The 22453-nt window shown below is 41.4% G+C and overlaps 1 long non-coding RNA gene across 1 annotated transcript; it reads right to left on the bottom strand.

Moving 5' to 3' along the window:
• Positions 1–1819: 1819 nt before the first annotated feature.
• LOC123831360 lies at positions 1820–20604 on the bottom strand. The gene is made up of 3 exons (XR_006787890.1): positions 20490–20604; positions 18475–18542; positions 1820–2371 (listed from the first exon to the last, which is right to left on the bottom strand). It is a non-coding gene; the product is annotated as an uncharacterized LOC123831360 (long non-coding RNA).
• Between the last annotated feature and the right edge of the window lie 1849 nt (positions 20605–22453).

Raw genomic sequence — 22453 nt, 5'->3', positions numbered from 1 at the left:
TTTCTGCTTTTCATATTTCTTCATCTGGTCACAGAACAAACAGAAAGCCGGTGCCTCAGGATATCATTGTGCTCAGAAACAGGGTCTTTTATCTCCGACCAGGAGTCATTTCCTGTCTGTTTCCAGCTCTGCAGAAATCATACACAGTCTTTATAGACTCACTCACACCAAGTGTACGAGAAGTCTAATGGATTACAGTTTAAGCTATCACTTGTTAGAAGAATATTTTCTACATAAGTTTTCTCAATAGTTTAGTACTAAACACAATTGGAGGAAGAGTATATTAGGCTAAACACCGAGTTAAAATTGGAACAAATCCACACAATACCTGGAACCACAGCTCTCTCACAAGGAAACATAAAATGTGAATGGAGTCGATGAAGTCTTTCGAGCAAGAGAGTTGTAGAGCTGCAGGTGTTAGTAACAGGTAGTGTTTGAAAAGTAATTATTACGTTGTTTAGGTCTTCTTCTTTTGTCAGAAAGAAAAAACACTTGTCAAACTTCTTTCTACCAGAACAAAAGTGGAATGTGCCGAGGACAGCTGCGAGGAGAGGCCACTTGACTAGAACTCAGGTGCTCTTGAGCAAAAAAAAAAAAAAAAAATCTACTCCCCAGAAACTGGTTGTATCAATGTGGATATTTTGTTTAAAATCTCTGGGCTTCAGTTTCCTTATTTGTAAAAGTTGGGGATTGGATTTCTAAGGTCCTCTTCAGTATACAAGTTTTCATTCTGAATTTGTCTCTATTACTGATATGGAACAACTTCCCCCTACACACACACACTTCCCACTCCTTCCTGGGTTCCTAGCCACTGTGCAGAGTTTGCAGACACCACTGGTGTTGAGATGCACATTGGCACCCCAGGCATAAGCGGTAAATGTTTCCAGGTTCAGCCTACAGGAGTAAGATTCACTGCAGTTTACGTAGCTCAAGTCCTTAATGTTACCACATCATTCATGGTCCACACCCCTGCCCCCCAGAGCAAAGGGGTACTGGACTTAGCTCGGATAATAACCACATTTTCCAGGGTCTGTGTTTGAGGCTCCCACACTGGAACCTTGCTGACTGTGCGGGGGCTGCCCCGCCAGGGTTAGCTGATTCTTAGGGATAGTCAGTCACTTGCCCTCTCACTCGGAGACCAACCATTTCAGAGGCCGCACCCTAACCACTTCCTCTCTCTGCTCTCGCTCTCACTCTCAGGACCACGGTCGCCTTGCCCTGCTCACCCCGGGGCCTGATCCCAGATGGCTAGGAAGGGCCCCTGAGCCCCAGAGTCTGCTGACATTATTCAAACTAGCTGATCTGAAGCTTGTTTACCCTGCCTCGCCCATTCCTTCACATGGAAACCACAGAAAGGGCTCCCATATTTCCCCTCACTTCCTCTGCCTCCTGACAGGCCAGGGTGCTTCTCCCTGCAGCCCTACGTGGCATTTCCCCCTGTTCCTAGGACCTGGAAGCATGAAAAATGTCTTCCTTCATGACAGTCGTTTCCATCCCTGCCTGTCTTATCACACCCGAGTACAGCAACCCTGCCGGCCATTAAAGCACTCCCACTGGCCAAAGTGGGGGCAACTGAGCATCCGAGTAAGTAATGACAGCAAAGAATTGTCATCCATTGCATACAGTAAGAACCCATGAGTTCATAATGATAATAAGTGGATGAACAAAAAATAAGTGGGGAAAAGAGAAAGCTCTTCCCTAGAGTGAAGTGTCAATCAAGAAATGTAGAAGAAATGAGGGAATTAAAAACACATTAGTGGTAAATACCAAAACTAGTGGGAAAAGGTTGATGAGAATGGGGCATTTACATAGTCTCAGGGTATCTCCCCACACATTGCGCTTTAATTATAAAAGGAAAATTTGTGACTTCATACAAGAGAAACCTGGCAGACACCACCTACACTCAAAAGGAAGTTCTTTCAGTGTGGTGGACAATGACAAGCCAACAAGAGGCCACGTGAAGCTCAGACAAACCTCTAAGGGGGTCACACCCATGAGGAGTTCTAACGACACTGCTGAAAGTATCAACGAATCTAACGAATCAGAGGACCCTTTCTGCTGGGACCATGGCTGCTATAGCATCTCGGCTCAAGTTAATTGAAACAGGGTGGCACAAACAAAAATTACTTAGCATTTGGCAATCCTGGTATTTCCAAAGTGTCTTCCCAAATATTCTCTTATGAGATGCTATTTGTCGCAGCAGTTCTGGGGCAAGGATATTGATGTCTTCTATGTTACATGTGAGCAAAGCGAATCCAGAGGCTGGATGACTTGGCCGAGGTCACACGGGGAGCCAGGCAGAACCTGCCGCTGCCGTCACCACACTCGCCCACACCGTCCATGTCCTTTGAAAAGGGTCAGGGACTCCACACTACAGAGGGGTAAGAAAAACATTTTAACCTTTCTTTTCCATTTCATTTCATAGGCACACTAAATCTGGATCACTTCCCCTTTGGTAAAACTCCTGAAAAATAAAAACAAGTATCAGAAAGGTAAATTAGACTAACAGAGTCTTTTAAAAAGTGTGTGTCTTGTGAAATGCGAACCAGTAAAATAACGAGGCAATGCATTTTCATCCAGAAAAACCAAGGAGACGCATGCCGTCTTCAGTACAGGAGCCGCCCCGCCCATTTCTCTCAAGAACATTTTCCTCTCTCAACTGTCATCATACAAGGTCAAAACCATGTGTAATGTCTAAAGTGTATGAAATCAGGAAGAAAATCAATGCAAAGGAAATATCCATTTAATACTATTTGACTTTTTAAAGTGTACATATTGCTGTGATAAAAATGAACTTTTTTTTAAAGCAATGATCACTTCCCAGGATGAACAGCCCTCTATTCTCAGGACAGAAGACGTTAGGCCCTGGAACCCAGGGATCTCACTCTGGGGCGTTCAGGGGATGGAGAGGGCTCTGCGCTCAGTTCCAGCACCACTTCACGTCTCAGCACCCCTGCTCGCTGTCACACAGCTTGGCCATAACCCGGTGAACATGGTTTTCCTCACCAAATTGGGGGGTTTGTCTCTGACAGGTTGCAAGGTTCTCATAAAACCAATGTCCCGTGGCAGAGATTGAACGACGCCTAACATTGGTTTCATCTCTGAATGTAAGATGCTTCCAACATGTGGGGAGATGGTTTGCCACAGCTGTGAGGTTTGGGGGAGTTTATAAACTGTGAATGCTCTTCCTTTCAATAATCTGTGCAACATCTCCAAGAAAAGGCAGCCTTCTCTAAAGACTCTTCCCACCTGTACAGAAAACTAGATTTCTGATATTTCCGGTGTAAGGTATAGGGAAAGAATGAAGGTTTCTTTTGAGGTGTTGGAAGGTGAGCTGGAAGCACGCTCCCCCAGGTCACCGGGTGAACCCTGTGCTCCACTGGGAGGCCTGCTTGCTGCTCCTGGGTGCACCGAAGACCGTCTTGCCGCTTATCCTGACTACATCCATGCTTCTTGCCCTGCATGGAATGCTGGTCCTTCCTGTCTTTTTTACCTAAATACTCCCCTTTCACAAGAGGCTCTGTAACAGTAGTTTAAAGCTTCAGATTCAATCAGATCTGTGTTTGGACATATAAGAGCAAATTCCTTAATTTTTTGGAACCCCAACTCCCTCATCCATAAGTTGGGACTAGTAATTGGAACCACATCTTTTGGTTATTATGTTGGTTAATATTTATACTTGTCTAGGCAGTGCTCAGTAAATGGCAGCTACTTTTAAACAAATCCTACTTTATAGAGACTGTCAAAGGTCAGTGGGAAAAACAACGCTTACTTTTAGAGATTAAGAAGGTGAGGCCCAGAAAGTTCAAATGATTTACTCAGCACCACCGGCCCTAGAATGCAGGTCCAAAGCACCCAGTGCAGACTCTGGCCTCACCATACAATGCTGTTTCTTCCCCATTAAGAATACCCCCTTCCTTTTTGCCACAGAATCTGAGCATGCTGACCACACCACTCTGAGCACCTGAACTGGTGTTTTTATGTGCACATGTGTCTTCCCAGATGGGCCAAAGTTCTGTGAGAGTATGATACGGTGTCAGGTTCATGTCTGATGAACCTTTGCCTCCTCCCAGCTTGCCTAGGCAAAGGCTAGCTCTTAGAAGGAAATCAGTAAATCCTCTCTGTTTCTGAGAAAGTAGAGCTGTGAAATCATTCTCAGAACAGAATCTGGTTTCTCCATCTCCTCAAGCTCAAATCTAGGCCAGTGAAATGCAGTATCACATCATCTTCCCTGTCGCAGTACACACCACGTTGAAAGGTCTCTGCTCACTCAACACATGGAAATAAAACATGAGGATAGCTTCATCCTTTTGAAACCAAACTAATGCTTTTTGTATGCACTTTCCATGAAAGATACCTCTGCCACCATGGCTCTTGTGCCTGTTTTCTGGGAATCACAGTGACATTTATAATTACTAAAATTTCAGGGTTCTGTTTTCAGAAACATTACTAAATGCCAGTGCTATTTGCATGAACTTTCTGCAGTCTTGTTATGGCCACATCTTAAATTAAAAGAAGAAAATTTAAGAGCTCCCCAAAATTGTATTTCCAGGTTCATGCAGGGAGAAAACATGAGAGCGGTAAAGGCTCAGAGGCAGGATGTGCAAAGGCAGGGCCCGCAGACAGGCAGGCCAGCTTCAGCAGCAGCAGAGCAGGCCGTGGGCACCGAGCTGCCCCATCTCCCTAAGCCTGGTTTGGATGATCAGTGATTTCATCTGCTGGTCCACAGCTGTGTATCTGACGGTAAAACCATTTATTATAGTGCTGTAATTTCTCCATAGCCATCTTTTCAAAAAGTCACCATTTGGTATCTTTATAAAACTAATCTCTTAGCAAACTACAGTCCTTCAGTACCTCATGTACGTAACAAAAGGCAGTACGTGGAGTGTATTAGAGCCTGGACTCTGGCCACACACTCCAACTTTCAACTCTTTCAAATCTTGGCTTTCAACTCTTGGCTTTAATACTTACTATTGGAGAGACCTCAAGCAATTATTCAAATTCTCAAAGACTCAGTTAACTCATCTATCAAATGGGATTATTACCTCAGTGTTGTAAGGACTGAGGAAGACATAAAGGGCACAACAAAGTTCTCTGAGCATAGTGAACATGGGATAATGCCCCTGTCATAGTGATGATGATGATGATGATGATGATGATATTGATGATGACTTGCTTTACTGTACCCTTAGTAGAACACGTGCTCCAGGATGTGTTTCTGTCTATGGTGGTAGTGGTGGTCATTCCCAATGTGTTATTCCCACCTTCCTTACTCAGTAACTACCCTTGTACATGTCTATAAGAGAACCTAAAACTACTTTAAAAAGCAATGTTTATTTTTTTTAAAAAAACTGTTTTTACAATAGCATTACAAGGAATAAAATATGCAGGAATATATCTAATAAAAAGACATTAAAAATGTATACCCTGAAAACCACAAAATATTATTGAGAGAAATCAAAGATAACCTAAATAAATGGAAAGACATCTCATGTTAATGGATTGGAAGATCTAATATGGTTAATACAGTAATGGACTCAAATTTATCATTCAGCAAAGAAATTCCCCCACTGTTTATTTTGTAAAAATTGAAGGAATATATAAAATTTATATGGAAATGAAAGAAACTCAAAATTGCCAAAACAATCTTAAAAAAGAATAAATTTGAAGGATTCACACTTCTTGATTTCAACACATACTACAAAGTTACGATAATCAAGACATCGTGGTACTTGAACAAAGATAGACATATGAATCGATGTAATGGGATTGAAAGTCCAGGAATGACCACATACATTCATGATCAGCTGATTTTTGACAAAGATGTCAAAACAATATTCTATTAGCTTAGGAGAAAAGTGGATGAACTTAGTGAGAACATCAACAAAGAGATACAAAACATACAAATGGAACTAGAAAACATAAAAGAGAACCAGCCAGAAATCAAGAATACATTACTATGGAGTAGAAGAAGCAGAGGATCAGTTCAGAGATTTGGAAGATGAGGAAGCAAGATAACACCCAAGCAGCAAAAGAAAAAATGAATTAAAAAATGAGGATAATGTAAGAAGCCTCTGGGACAACTTCAAGCATACCACCATTTGCTTCATGGGGGTGCCAGAAGGAGAAGAGGGAGAGCCAGAAATTGAAAACCTATGTGAAAATACAATGATGGAAAACTTCCCTAATCTGGTGATGTAACAGTGGAAAATTGTAACCCACCCCACCATTCTTTTGATGTTGTTTCCTTAAATGCTAACTCTGACTTATATGTAGCTTGTAGATAAACTGCCTTCTAATTTATAAGAATCTCAGGAACTAACTTCAAAACATACAGAATGTGACCTTCAGGCATCCCAGCTCTGGGAGACTTGCTGCCCTTCAACCATAGGACCAGAGCGATATAAAGCCAGGACGATGTGAAGCCAGGATGATAAACCAGGATGATGCACACCGGACCATCACTTGCCTTATCAGAGGAGATTGTGCTTGTCTGCAGGCAGAGAACTTTTCCACCCCCCCTTTTGATCTCTTTGTTCCCCTCCCTCTTTATAAAAACCTCTGCCTGCACTGAGATGTGGATGGGCTTTGAGACATGAACCCCCCATCTTTCCTTTACAGCAGCACCTGCCTCTCAAGTATTGGCTTTTGTAGCAACAGGCAGCTGGACCTGCTTTCAGTTACAGCTTAGGAAATAGACACACAAGTCCAGCAAGCACAGAGTCCCAAACAAGATGGACCCAAAGAGACCCAATCCAAGACACATCATAATTAAAATGCCAAAAGTTAAAGACAAAGGGAATCTTAAAATCAGCAAGAGAAAAGCAGTTAGTTATCTGTAAGAGAGCTCCCATAAAAACTGTCAGCTGATTTCTCAAGAGAAATCTTGCAGGCCAGAAGGGACTGGCATAAAATACTCAAAGTGATGAAAAGCAAGGACCTACAACTTAGATTATTCAACCTAGCAAAGCTATCATTGAGAATTGAAGGACAGATAGAGTTTTCCAGACAAGAAAAAGCTAAAGGAGTTCATCATCACCAAACTAGTATTACAAGAAATGTTATGGGGTCTTCTTTAAGATGGGGTGGGGTTTAGGAGGATGACTGAAAATGGTGAAAGGATTGAGAAGTACAAATTGTTAGTTAAAGATTTATAGATTTATCAGGGTGTTAACTTAATAAGTTATATCGTGTCTAATCACTGGGTTGTATACCTGAAACTACTATACAGGGGTGAACTAAAGTAGGCTTACAGTTGTGATATAAATAATAAATAATTAATAAATAAATAATAATAAAGTGTAAACTGTTTTGTGTATTCAAAACTATAAACCTACTTTTGCCCACCCCTGTAATCTTGTATGTCAACTGTAATTAAAAAATAGAAAATTTTTAAAGTAAAAAAATAATCAGCAAAGAAACAACTCTAGATAAATGAAAATACCCTCCAAGAATTTCTTGCAGCTAATCTTAGTGTAACATACTTAATCAGGTACCATAAGCAATGTTTAAGCATTACCAACTTGTTCTGAATTCAGTAGAAAAAAGAGAGGGGTTTTTCAAGTAGTTCAGAACTAGACTGACAGAGAATTCTTTCTCTCGCTAGCAGCTGGGGCAGTCTCAAGCAATTCACTTGGTACCTTAGCTTTCCTCCAGCCAACGACTTCTGCTTCAGGGAAATCTAAACTCCCCTGGTTCCAGACGAGTGCGCACACTGCCATCTCCTGGTAGGAAGAAGAAATACAGATATTCTGTCTGACCACAGTCACTCAAAAGAGACTCCTGAAGCTGCTTATGGGGTCAGGCCTGTCTCCAAGGGGCACAGGGAGCAAATAACCCTGAACCCTGGGTAGGTGCAGCTCCAAGGGAAGTTAGAATAGCCCCATTTACATAGCAGTGAACAAAACAGATGAAAATTCCTGTGCAAAACTAACAAGGACAAAAAACAACTTTATCTGCCATTTAACAAAACGTGGTATCAGTGCGCCAGTTCTGAGAATCAGTAAAGTGAAACCTGCATAGATCTATGACATCCTTTGCTGCACCGACAAGGTTCATAATGAATTCATCAAATGGGTGGTGTTTGCTCAATTCCAGCGGCTTCATCCCTTTCTTCAGGGGCCTCTCCTAATCCTTTGATAGTGAAATCACACTCAAACAGCATGACACCATCTTTGCTGAATTTCTCTCTTGTTGATTGCTCTAATTCTGCCAGATCCTCACTTGTCAGTGACTTTACAGATGTTTTGAACAGTGCACTCACTTTCAACACTTGCATCAACTCCCACCTCTTTTGCAAGATTTGAAATTTGTTTTGTAGTCATATGCATTTTGTTTGGGCTATGCTCCCCAATGCTTACCACATTAGGCAACATGGGAAGGGTGACCAGCCAAACAATGGGTGGGGACCAATTCTGCTTCTTTATTGTAGATAAAGAGAAAAAGCCTACATAAGACATAATATAAAATATAATTTTGGAATAGAAATGGGGAGAAATGATTTACACTGACTGATTTAATATGTGGCCAGTGCTTAGTGAAGGTTTTCATGCTAGTTGGCTTGGGCTCCCCTCCACAAACTAGCAACTGTGGGAACCCAGATAATGAACAGTCAGGTAGCAAGGACCCCTGCGTCTCATGGAAGAGAATCTACTCTCTAGAAAGCATTAGCAGGAATTTCCTGGCATTGTTTGAAGAGTCTCAGAGGATGCAGTGTACATCATATGTCTCATGCTACACAAGTTAAGAAGTCTTCCTCAGGGCCTGCAGCCTCAAGAATTATTTAAAATCTTCCTATCCTTTATGTCATATCCACTTCACTTGGTCCTCAAAATCCTCTCCTTTCTCTCACGTAGACAGACTCACCTTGGCCTTGGCTCTGATCCTTGAACTGTGTTCCATGCATGAGAACTCAAAGCACAGGATGATCCCACAGCCACCCACGGCTCTCTCTGTAGAGAGGACTGCAGCAGGCTGCATTTTTTGAGTTTGTCCTTTGTGACCACGTCTAACCAAAACACCAGACAAAAAGGCCACTCCTCCAGACAAACTCTGGTGCAGACTGGTCTCCTCACCATGATCCAAGAAAAAAGAACCAAAAACAAAAACTGAAAAGCTACTTTCAAGTGGGTTATCTCAGAAGGGGTGAAATTATGAGAGCTTTGGATGTTCTTCCATTTGCTTATCACTATTGTCTAAATGTTGTATAAATGAACAGTTAAAATCTTTTGCTTTTTTAAAACATTGCATTGAATATGAAAAGTTAGCATGTGTAACAATGCCAATGAAGTTCACTTTTTACTTGAAAGGTATATTTTCTAGAGAAAGGTGTGTGCTTCATTTTACTCTAAAATTGAAGAAGCACAGAAGGTTTTGTATTCATTTTGTTTTTCCCTACCTGTGAACTGCTTGTTTACTCGGTTGTTTGATATTCCTCACATCATTTTTGGGAAAATGTTATTTAACAAGGATTCTGGTAAATGAAGCAGAATTGGCCAAGGAGCAGTTTGTAATCAGCAGATTGCTAGCATAATCAGCAGGATTTTAACCTTTCAGGAAGGAACTTCCTGCCCTTTGTTTAATTAAAGCAACTTCTCTTTAAAAAAAAAAGAAAGAAAAGAAAGAAACCTCTTTCCTGTTCAGTATTTACGTGAACAATTGCCCACTTTAAAAGATGCGACAACCTGTGAAGCAAAATCATTAGGCCAACTACATGTCCGTAGTGCCCGTGACCAGTGTCAAGGGAGAAGGTGAGAGATGTCTTAGCCTCACAGAGAGAAAAGGGCACCTTGGCCACACCGACCAGAACATGAGGCTTCGTTCTCCTCCCTCGGTGACAACAGCTTCTAGGAAATTTACTCCAAGAAGTGTATCTATCACTTGCTCTAAATCAACAAATTTGCAATTAATTGCATCACATTTTAGCTGTACCCATCAAGACTTGATTCTCTTCCTTGTCGTCCAGCCGCAATTCTCACCTGACACAATGGATTAAAAGGAAGGACCAAGGAAGGCAAACTCCAGTAGATTAATGTAACTAGTCGTCTGTCCAGCAAACCCAGCCAATGTCTGTGGAATCCACTATGGAGCTAAGAGCGTTCTGCAGACGATTGTACAGGTCCTCTCTGTTGCAGATGGTTACCTGACCTTACCCCTGATCTCAGGGCTCTGCCATCCACTCTCTCACAAAGGTAGATCCCCAGAAATCACCCTTAACTCTTTCTCCCTTACCTCCCACACTCAATTAATTGTAAGTTCTGTCATTCTAAACATGTCTTAATGTATCTCTTCCTTTCATTCTTGCCCCTCAGGCACTGCTGATTTCTTTAGTTTTAACTAATACATAATTCATTCTTTTCAGTTAATTAAGCTGAAGAACCCTGGGAATGAAGTTTGAAACAAAGGCTAATGAGGTTTCTTGCCTTGTAACACCACCAAAAACAAGCTAGCACCACCCTGTTTCCTCATTCTCTGTCAGGTATACAAGGGCAACAGCCTTCCTGTGGTCTCCTTGCCCTTTCAGATCTACCATCACACCTTCTGTGTTACTCCCTTACTTGAAGTCTTCCAGTGGCTCACTATGCACGAGAGATGAAGCCTGCTCCCTCAACATGGTACCGGAGGGCCTCTGACCACCCACCAGGCACTCTCTGTCCACCTCCTCCTTCCACCATGCCCTGTCTTATGCCACATGCTCCTTGTGTACATCTGCTTCTGGCCACTGTGCTTAGACCATGTGCTCCATACCTTCCCGTATTCACGCCCACCCTCAACACACTCACCGGCCTCTTAATTCCCATGATGCCCTGTATAGGAGACCATTCTGCATGGCGTGGGCCCAGCTTCCACTAATCTTGGTTGCAGGTCCTTGCTTTTCATCACTTTGAATACTTTTTGCCAATCCCTTCCACCTGCAAAGTTTCTTTTGACAAATCAAATGACAGTCTTATGGGAACTCCCTTAAAGGTAACAAACTGCTTTTCTCTTGTTGCTTTTAAGATTCTTTCTTTGTCTTTAACCTTTGGCATTTTAATTATGATGTGTCTTGGTATAGTGTCTTTGGGTTCATCTTGTTTGGGATATCCTATACTTCCTGTACGAGACAGACACAACTGTGGCTGACCTTGGATGTGCCAACAGCAATCAATGCTCAACTACAGGAGGAGGGTGTACACAGCTCACACAGTAGGTACACTTTTAATACTCATCTTACGTAGTAGGGGAGGCTGTGCCACTGAACCCCACAGGACACCTATATTAAGCCACTCTATCAACATGAGAGATATACTAGCTCTACCTAATACATAAAAACAAACACAGAGATGTTGCCAAAGGAGGAGAAAAAGAAACATGGCCCAAATGGAAGAACAGAACAAAACTCCAGGAAAAAAGAACTAAACAAAATGGAGAAAAGCAATCTATAAGATTCAGTGTTCAAAACACTTGGTTATAAGGATGCTCAAGGAACTTAGTGAGAACCTCAACAACCTTAAAAAATTCAGTCAAAAACAAAAGATACTCGAATTGAAATAAAGAACAATTTATAGGGAATCAACAGTTGAGTGGATGAAGCTGAGAATCAAACCAGCAATTTGGAATATAAGGAAGCAAAAAACAACCAATCATAACAACAAGAACGAAAAAGAATCCAAGAAAAATGAGGATAATGTAAGGAGCCTCTGAGACAACTTCAAGTATACCAATATTCACATCATAGGAGTGCCAGAAAGAGAAGAGAGCAAGTGGCTTTCTTTTAAAAAAACAGTTTTTTTTAAACCTATTTTAAAAAAAATAATGTTAGAAAACTTCCCTAACTTGATGAAGGAAATAGACATACAAGAGACTGTTTCTAATGTTGAAATTTAAAGGATAATTGATGAACAAGTGGTTTATAGCTAAAAACATTCCCTATCATGCAATTCTGATATCTTTTTCTACATGGTCAATTTTTGTTATACAAAAGACAGGATTCTATACAGAGATTTACATAAACACATTTATATTTTTAGACTATTATTATAATATAAATATTATATACTTAATTATTAGGAGAAAATCAAGAAAAATATTAAGAAATCCAAAGAATGTTCTTTCTTAATTAAGGGATATCTTCAAGAAATTGAAAAAAGGAAGTAGTAGAGCTACATGTGGAAGAATTTCAAGGGTGTTCAAAAAGCAAAGGAAATTTCAACATTCTGGTATTACCCCAAACAGAGAGAAGAATTTGTGCAGAGCTAAAATATCTAAAAAGTAGAAGTCACTGTAAGAGAAACTAAAAGAAGGGAAGGGACAAAATAGAAGGGTAAGAAATAATAGGAAGAAAATTCAGTTTTACAGAAAAACAAATCTATGATAATATTTGAACAGAATATCAACACGTGGTCTACTGAGTCTAAGATTCTAAGTGGGTGGGGGTGGGGTTATTTTGATTCTATTGCCTATTTTTTTATCAGCTGGCATCAACATGGGAGGTTAATGCACAGGCTTGAACTGGTGTACATCACTGGTGCTCAATTCTGTTGGTTAGAACTCAGTCACATGGCTACCAAAATAAATCCTTACCAACTTCATTCCAAATCATTCTTTGTTTGCCCACATCTTTTTATCAAATGCTCTTTCTCTATTCTCCAGCTGACAAATTGCTACTTAGTATGTAAGATCTAGCTCTAATATCACTTTCCCTGTGAAATCATCCTCATCTCCAGAAAGTATTCTCTCATTCATTGTACTTACACATCAAAAGCAGCAAAAGTACTGGTTGGACTTATTGTGAAAAGTTCTGATTAGCTAGACTTAACTAGACTATCAGGTCCTCCAGGGTGGGAAGATGCAATATTCACCTTAGTACAGAAAAGGCACAGCTTAATGTCTAGATCCAGTACAGAATTGTCCAGTGAGTGAATGCAGCTGTAGTATTTGACTGGGGTCATCAGGGAAATCAGCAAAGCCACTCCTTCCACAGTGTCCCACTCAGCAACACTTCAGACTAGCCCAGTCACACTATGCAGTGATCGTGGAAGGGGTGAAACTACCATTTCTGAGCATCATGGAAAAAACATACTTCACACTTTTTCTTCATGTTATTTCATATCTGGGAGACTCTACAGGTCTAGCAGAAAAGATAAGCGCTGTCCTAGCCAAGCCATAGCTCGGTAGTGAGCCTGAGGCCGGAGTACAACTTTAATTGTGCTTATTCTTCCATCTAACAACAGAAAAAAAAAAGAAAAGAAAGAAATGTGTGCCCTCACTGGAGATAAAACAAAAATATTGACACTTTTATCATCTCAGCAAATGTTTTTTAAATTTTATGTTACTCCTTATTGGAAAGAATGGGACATTTTCTTTATCAACTTAGAGCTTTAAAGAAAATTTAATGCTTAATGCTTGCAAAGATGTTTTGAGAGAGGCAATGTCATGGTCTTCAGATAGAAGTTGAACCTTAACTGAATACCTAGAGAACAACTTGGCAGTACATAGCAAAAACATCAAAATGTTTATATCTTCAGTTCCAAGATTCTGTTTCTAGAAATGGATACTAAATAAATAAGCAAACTTATCAGCAAAATTTAAACATACATGTTGATTGCAATACTCTTTAAATACAACAAAAGACAATCTAAATGGACAGTTTTAAAAACACATAAACTTCTGAAAATATACAGGATGTGTAAATAACATGAATATATATTGATATAAACAAATGACTGAATAAACAAACTATTGGGGGAAAAGAGGCAAATCTCCCATGCAGAAGAATTCCAAATAGTTTACACAGACACCCCATTCTCAAGGAGGCGGGACGCAACCCCCAGTCCTGAAGTGTGGGCTGTGCAAAGCGGCTTCTTTGCAAAGAGCATAGTACGGAAAGGTGGGTAAAAGGAAGTTGACGGTGGACAAATCTGATGAAACTACTTCAGCCAAATGATCAAAATGACCATCAAAAGTGACCAACTAAGTTGGTAGCATGTGCTCTTGGTGTAATGTGATGAAAATGGTACTATGTGGTCTTCCTCCCCCAAAGCCACAGCCTTGGTTTAACCATGAGAAAAAAAGCCAGACAAATTCCAACAGAAGGACATCCTACAAGACACCTGACAGGTATTCCTCAAAATTGTCAAGGTCGTCAAAAACAAAGAAAGTCTAAGACTGTCCTAGCCAAGAGGAGCCTAAATGAAATGCGGTATCTAGGATGGGATCTTGGAACACAAAAAAGATATCAGGTAGAGCCTAAGGAACTCTGATTAAAGTACAGACTTTAGTGAAAATAATGTTGGATCATTAATTGTGACTAATGTAAGTTGTTCAGGAGAAAAAAGGTGCAGGGTATATGGAAACTCTTTGTACTATCTATCTTCTTAACTTCTTAACCTATCTTCTTAACCTGACCGACAGCCATATGGGCTGAGGGGTTCTCTTGCAGCGACCTGGCGTCACTGCTGGCAGCTGATGCCACAACCCCACACTGTTCTTGACCATTCACAGAAGCACAGTGTTGCCCCAGGCACCACCAGCAGCAGCACCAGGGTCCTTAGAGAGGGCCAACTCTTGGCTGCTTCTGCTGCTCAGAGTTCAGGGGACAAGGGGACTCCCCTCACACAGTAGTGTGCTCAGGCTTAAAAATACAGATAATAATGGTAATGATAGCTACTATTGTAGCTAATATTGTTGAACACCGGGCACTATTTTAAGTACTGCACATGTATTAACTCATTTAATTCTCACAGCCATCCTAAGGAAAGTCCTACATTATTGCACACCCATGATGATGCTTGTCAGTTTCTTAGAAAATTAAACAGGTACTATTTGGCCCAGCAATCCCACTCCTAGTTATTTGCCCAAGAGAACTGAAAACTTACATTCGTACCAAAATCTGCAAAAGGATACTTACAACAGCATTGTGCATCGTAGTGAATGACTGGAAACAACCCAGACATCTTTCAATGAGAGAATGCCTAGACACACGGAAGTGCATCCACACTGTGGCAAACCACTCTGCAGCATGAAAACCAATTACCGATGCAGGCAGCAACATGACTTCACTTATGCATGCCCATGATGCTGTTTAACATGCTCCTCTGTCCCCTGTGCTTCTTGGGAACTGGACTTAGATCTGTTGATGAGATTTTGAGGAGAATCAAGTCTACTTTTTTGATAAGACTACTTCATAGGTCCTTCCTTTAGGAGGAACATAATGTCTGTTGGTCTCTATATTGTGTTGTTAACAGTCAGATCACTGCCTAGATACAGTAATTCACTTAGGATATTCTAGTTCAGTCATCTGTTCTGGAATACTTCTGCACAGAGAAACTTTCCCTCACCAACTATTTGGTTAAGCAGAGGCACAAGACAAATGTTCAATTATGTACAACTTTTCAAAATAATGTCTTCTATCATTCTCTAAAGATAATTAATGGAATTGTTTTCAGTATCACTTTGAGCTCATAAATTTGGATGTAATTGAAGTGTTTCAATGCATTGCCATTGTTATTCTTATTAATACTCAAATTGTCTGGTATTTGGCCAGAGGGAACCTCTTCCAATTGTCTCCTGAATCCTTTTGGCATGATTTTAGTGTGTACTTTTTAAATTGAGATATGATTCACATATAAGATTACCAGTGCACAACATAATAATCCAATATACGTATATATTATGAAATGATCACAGTCAGTCTAGTCTTTGAGGTTTTGACAGCTTCCTTCCTTCCATTAGAACAAGATGTCCCAGACTATCTTGTGGATTTCCTATTCCAGGCCTGGGTTTAGTCATTTCTCCAAGAGGCTGTTTTGCTTTTTAGCAGGAAATTATAGTCTGAGATCACAATCTTCGTGCTAAAGGTTGTGTTTCAATTTTTAGTATGTCAGGGGTCTCAAAAAATTGACATGGCCTGGGTCTCTCCATGCATTTGAGTGACCTTATTTCCTGTGCTACATGTGCACACACACATCTACACATCTGTATCTGTATATGTAAAGAAAGAGCTATCTAGTTAGTTCTGTATGAACTTGGGTGACATTTGTTTTCTTTTGATTTTCCAGTACTTCCAAAAAAATTTTAGTATAAATATACATTATGTTTGTGTTAAAAGAAACAAATGTACCTATTTTAAAACCACAAAAGCAGTTGCAATGCTTCAATACTTTCTGAGGGTTAGCTCCTCCCTCCAGTCAACAGCCTGGACACCTGGGACGGCGTGAACTCTTCCATCACCAGGTCGGGCCCCCAGGCCGACACGTACAGCGCGGTGCCTCATTGCTCATAGTGGAGGCTCCATCCTGTTCAGGGTCTCGGGGAATCTGAGGCACATTCCAGTAGTCCCTCCCAGCCCCCAACCATTAAAAGCCTGCAGACCTCTCATGCAGGTTCCTGGTCTCTCTCGAAATATCCAGCACTGCTGCCTGTCCCAGAAACCTGACCACTCTGAACCTTACTGCTTCTCTGGCCACTGATTTGGGTAAAAAACTATTCCAGGGAGGTGGCCTCACTTCCACAAGCAGAAAGGGGAAGTCAGGATCCTTTCCATAGAAGGAATAGAGAAGAGATTGGTGAGTTTTCCAAATATCCATACTGGTAAAGCAGGCTTGCTCCAGCAAGGGCCATTAAACCCTGGGGCTTAGTTTAGGAGCTGGGACACCCTGCTTCCTGCCTGTGCAGAGCTGGCAACAAACTCAGAGATGAGCACACGCCCATGAAGCTTTGTCAAACCCTCAAGCAGGAGCTTTATGTGTAGCGTACTTTCCAGACCATCCATGAAAGACACCCACAGGTGTACAGAAAATGCATTCCCAGCGGGGACTGCAGCGTTTCATTCTGAGTTCCAGCTGGAGGAGTGAAAAGGCAGTGGAGTCACCGGTGAAACTGCTGGGGGTTTTGGAGTTGAAGAAAAAGCTGTTGCACCTGAAACTGCCTGAGTGTGTTCTCTAGTTGCAATTTCAAAATGCTTTGGAGAACTTAGAAGGGGAAGTTCCCGTAGCTCTTTGGGTGACAAATGGGAATGTGTGAGTGTTGACTAAGAACTCTCAATGTTCTGACCTCCATGACACTAAAAAGTCTAAAAATTATGAGTCGTCACAGCTAGGGAAAATGTCATCATTGGACTGCAATCTAGGGCAAAGGCCATGGCTTGCCTCAGAGCTACACTGAGTGAACATGAATGACAGCGAACAGAGAGAAGGCAGTGACTCACCAGCTTCCCAGACTAGCACAGTAACTTCTTAAGCCAACCAATGGAGTCATCATTCACCTGATGAGTCTATTTCACTCATCAGGTGAAACCTGATGTTAAAGTTGTGGTATCCAAGGTGAGACTGAAGAAATGGAGAAATACAGAACTGCAGTGAGCTGACAGAGCCTTGCATCCTATCCAGGGCTGTTTGCTCAGCTGGAAGTAGGTACAATGATTGTTATCACAGGTAGACCAAGTAACAAGCAAACAAGAGCATTTAAATGACTGTGGCACAGCACAAGGATGACATGTACAGTCAGGCATGGTAAATTAATGGGAATGGAAAGGGAAAGTGTGTACGTTTTGTGATTCGGGCCTGAACTGGTTCTATGACGTCTGGAACTGGATCCTCTTTGTTTCCAAAGGAAAATGAGCAGCAGTCTGAAACGTCATGCAGGTGACTGTTGAAGGCTGAGACACTGTTTCATCCAGAGAAAAGAAGACTTAGGCGGCACAGGAGAGTTGTTCAAATGTTTACAGAGCTGGCATGGAAAAGAGAATTAGATTGTACTCAGAGGAAGGAGAGGGACCCACGTGGAAAGAGGAAGGGAGGTTTTAGCCCCCGCCCCAATGTTCCAACAATTAGACCTCTGTGAAATGGAAGGAGCTGCAGGGAGAAGAGAGTGTTTCCGTTGGTGGGTGTGTTCTAGCAGAAGCCCGATTGCGAGTGTGATGGCTGCTACAGCCCATTCAACCCCAGCTGAAGTCAGAATCGGGAATTTCGCCTTTTGCCTTCTGAAGCCAGGCATCAGACTAAGGAAGGCTTTGGGTATATAAATGGAATCCTCACAGCCTGGTTTCACTGTTACTCCCACGTTGCAGAGAAAGAAACTGAGACTCAAAGAGATTGAATAATCTGTCTACAGTTGCCCAACAATTATTATGTGTCTGAATTCAAACATCACATACTCTCCATCATGCCTAGACAGTCATCCCTAAGCCCTTAAAAAGAACGGCTGTTGCTTTTAAAATGTTATCATTCCTAGATCCATGAGTGTTCTCAAGTATGAAACCTGATAATTCCCCAAGCATCTAATGGCGTGCCAATGGGCCTCTTTGCTGAAAATCCATTGGTTTTATAACAACAAAAAGACCTACAATTAATAAGCTTTTTAAAAAAAACTTCTACAAGAAACTGCAGAAATTAAACTATAAAACTACAATAAAATCATTTATACCATCCAATCAATACAACAGTATTTCCCAAACTAGCAGTTCATACGTTGGTTTGCTTTTCCTGCCGTGCTTACCTTAGTTTGTGCCTGGCTGTCTCTCTATCAGCGACTCTCCCAGTGTGTTCCTTGGGATCCTCAAGATCCTGTTAGGAGGTTTGCAAAGTCAAAGCTTTTGTCATACAAATGTGAGTACAAACATTCTTTGCCTTTCTCACTCTCATTCTTGAATTGTTTCCAGCAGTAACCCTGCTTATGCTACTACAACAGATTGAATGAAGAAGCAGATATGAGAATCCTAATGTCTTCTCTGAAGCAAGACATCAAAGAGATTTTCAAATTATAAAATAATGCCACTTTTTGCAGTAATTATTTTTTTTTGTTTTGCAGAAGAGTCATTTATCATAACATTTTATTGTTTTATTCTTATTTTAAATAAATACTTTTTAAATTTCTCAGTTTTAAGTTCAAATATCATAAATATCAATAAATACAACTGCCAAAACAAGAGCTTTCTGGGGTTCTCAATAAATGTTTAGGAGCAGAAATGTATGTGTGACAAGTGTTTATTAAATAATATCAGTTTAATTAATAACAATTTCCCTTACTTTTGGTAAATTACTTTGAATTTTACACACCACAAAGAGGTTGACCTGATCTCTACTTGGAGCTGCTGATATGCTCTCTACAGGCGCCCCTCTAGTGGCTTCCAGGGATCCGAAGACCCCCACCTGCCACACAGGGCTCAGCCGGGGCCACCAGACAGAATGACAACTCAAAGACCTGGCCTTCTAGTAACTGTACTTGTCTGTCTCAGTTTTACAGACGGCACTCACTTGTGAAGGCTGTAAGTTTCTTGTTCGAGCCCTTACCTCTTTATCTCATTGGTACCTCCTCCTGGCTTGGATTTCTTGGCCCTCTGAAGAGTGTGTCATTTTAATCACCAAGTCACTGAATCACTCATGTTTCGTGTTATTCTATATACCATAGTCAAGAAACTATGAAGGGTGTGAGAATTTACACTGTTCACAAGCTACCAATTTAGCATGACACAATTTCTTGGATTCTGACAGAAGACATGAGATGGGTCAGAAACAAGGGAATTTATTTCTCACAGGAATACCTGCAGCCAGAGTGTCAGCATTTGGGCCACTTCTCCGAGCCCCAGCTCCCACAGGGCAATAAAAACAGGACCTGCAGGCACCCTGAGATGAGTTACAGAGGAGGAGACTTGAGCCTAGGGATCTGAAATATTGTATATTGGGCTGTGAACCTACCTGAACTTTGCCCCAGAAGAAGACATTGTCTTTATTATCCTGGACAGTAAATAAATCTATCCTTTGCTCCAAAAGACATACCTTACTCTTTCAAGGCTTTTTACTCTATAAATATCCTTGAATAGATAGTACAAAACAAAAGGAATTAGTACCTCTGAAGATGAGATAGAGATATAAGAGACCATGGATAATTTATACACAGTATTCAAGTTTGGATTCAAATTTGTATCATTTTCATTTTTTGATATTTGATAGTTTAAAGAATACTTGGCATTCATTTCTAGCCAACTTTTTCCAGCCTTGTGATGAGGCCATAAGCTTTCTCTCCCATCTATTCGGGTAAAATTATGCTTTGGAAGAATTTTCTGAGATTTCTCCTTCCACCCAATTCAAGATTTATATTTGGGCATGTTCTCCATGTTGACAGAAAAATTCAGAAACAAATTTATAGAGATATCAAAATAAGAACTAAAGGTGAGTGGGGGAAAATTGCAAACTAAACACCAGGTGGAAAAAACCTCATTCTAGAGGTTTCTTTGAAGGATATGGATTAAATGATTCCTTGCCTTTGTCAGAGGAATGTTCTTACTATTGTGTAAAGAAACTTTCTCCTAAACCAAATGACTAGGATGTTCAATCCAATATGCACTTCGTACAACCTACTTAAGTTTCTGGAATATATCCCAACTACCGATAACAATTTTTTCTGGAAAGATCAACGCTGGTCCAAGGAGGAAAGAGTACTTCCACTTTGTGGCTTTCTATTCTGCTTGACATCATAATAAAGATAATGTAACTTTTTTAGTTGGTACTTACTTTCTTGCCTCCCCTTGTGTAGGCTACTTGGCCAAGGATTCCCCAAATTGAAGCCATCCCTTCTCTGCATTGTGACCAGGCATCTTGCTCCACACCATCTTGGCCTAGCAATAAGCAAAGCAGACTAGCAGGAAACAGCAACAATCTCTAATGTGAAGAACCCTAACACAACAAATCCTTTGGGGAAGCCTGCCACTCAGAGTAGGCTGAGACACATTTCTAACCATGCTGTGCTGGATACTCTTCTTAAATAGTCTTGAAAATGCAGACAGACCTTGCCAATAGCAGAGGTGTGAAATGTGAAAATTCTGGACAAAAGCCTTTGCAGTTGAGACAGTAATACTATGAATTTCCATTACTTCTTAGAGAGAATGCAACCAAGCAGGCAGGGGCCTGTCACGCAGCACCTTGGTGCATTACCCAACAGTTTTGGAAAGAACAGGTCTTTATTTACACTATTCCAGCCTTGAGGCGGAGGGCTCAGAGCACTTCAGCTTGGAGCCCTTCTTCCCCACAATACCCAGCACTTCCCTTATTCTCCAAAAGGCTATAAGCCAAAAGCAAACCCGATAGTTCCCCATATTCTTATCTTAAGCCAGCTGCACAAACAGTTCTCCAGTCTCTCTGGAAGGACCAAAGTCACCATGTCCACACAGCAGCTCTCTCCTTTAGGATCTGGGGTATGTTGTTATCAGCTTCCATGTAATAGTCCAGGAAAGCATGTGTTGTGGTACACCGGATCATGATGAAATTCAGGAAAGACACACTTCTCAAGAGTCCAGATAGAGTCCGGGTCTGCAAGGCAGCAGGTCAACGTCTTTGATGGTTTTGGAGTCTGCTAGAATGGGCACAACCAAAGCAGCTTGCCTGCTTTCCTACTAGCCCATGGCAGACCAGCTCTGCAGCCCGCATGGCTCCCATCTCACTACTGCCAGAATCTTTCTTCACTACCAGCTGCATCATGAGTCTCTCATGGCTCTTCTACTCCTTCCAAGCCACATGGCCAAAACCCTACAAAATGCGGAGCTGCTACTTCATTACCCGCAGCATGGCTCCTTCTATGTACCCTTTCAAACCCGAATCCCTCATGGCTCTCCACCATGTGTTTAAATCATGACCTGAAGCCTCCTGCTTGACCTCATTTCTGATTCCTTCCACAATGAGTGACATTTTCCTGTTCTCCTGTATAGTTTACATTCATTCAGTTACCATCCCCAGGCAGAGCAAGAGTGACTCCATACACCAGGGGGAACCCACTTCTCCTGGCTATGTCCCAAGTCAGGATATGCCCTTAAAGCCATGCCTACCTTGTCCCAAAGTGGCAGCACAGCTATTAACATGCCTATTAAACTAGCTACCAAGTTATTATAGACATGCAAAGTTTCTTAATCCTGTCATCTGCTCTCCCCCATTCCTCAACCAAGGTTTGTGGGGGCTTTCTCCTATATTCTCAGGCACCCCTTGTACTGTATCCTGTTACAAGAAGACACCTAGGGGGCAATCTTTGAAAACTGAGGGGAAAAATTTCCCATGAAAGTTTAGTTTTGTCCACCTTTATTATCTCCTCTAAATTGGTAGTACACCACAGTGGGAAAAAACCTAAGATGAGGAGTCAGTGACAGCTAGATTTACAACCCAAATGCACCATTAACCAGCTGCATGACCATGGGCAAGTTCCTCTCTGAGCTTCAATTACCCATCTGAAAAACTGGGGATAAATAGATCTACATTTGGCAGCTGTAAGTAAGTAAAGAGTCTGCACATAGTGAGTGTTCGGTAAGGTGTTGCTGTGTTGACAGGCGGGATCACCACGTGTTTGCTCTCCACAGTGCCGGTCACACTGTGGGTCATTGGCCCCCATTTGCTATGACAATTTGCGCTCACTTACAAGGGGATACAGAACTGGCTGTTAAAAGTGTCGATTCTGGCGTCATGCTGACTGAGTTCAGAATTTGACTCGGTCA

The sequence above is a fragment of the Phyllostomus hastatus genome, unplaced genomic scaffold (assembly GCF_019186645.2).
Source record: "Phyllostomus hastatus isolate PE091 unplaced genomic scaffold, TTU_PhHast_1.1 phas_scaffold_1674, whole genome shotgun sequence".
Taxonomy (NCBI): Eukaryota; Metazoa; Chordata; class Mammalia; order Chiroptera; family Phyllostomidae; genus Phyllostomus; species Phyllostomus hastatus.
The sequence above is the reverse complement of the archived record's forward strand: the minus strand, read 5'-3'. Positions and strand labels throughout refer to the sequence as shown.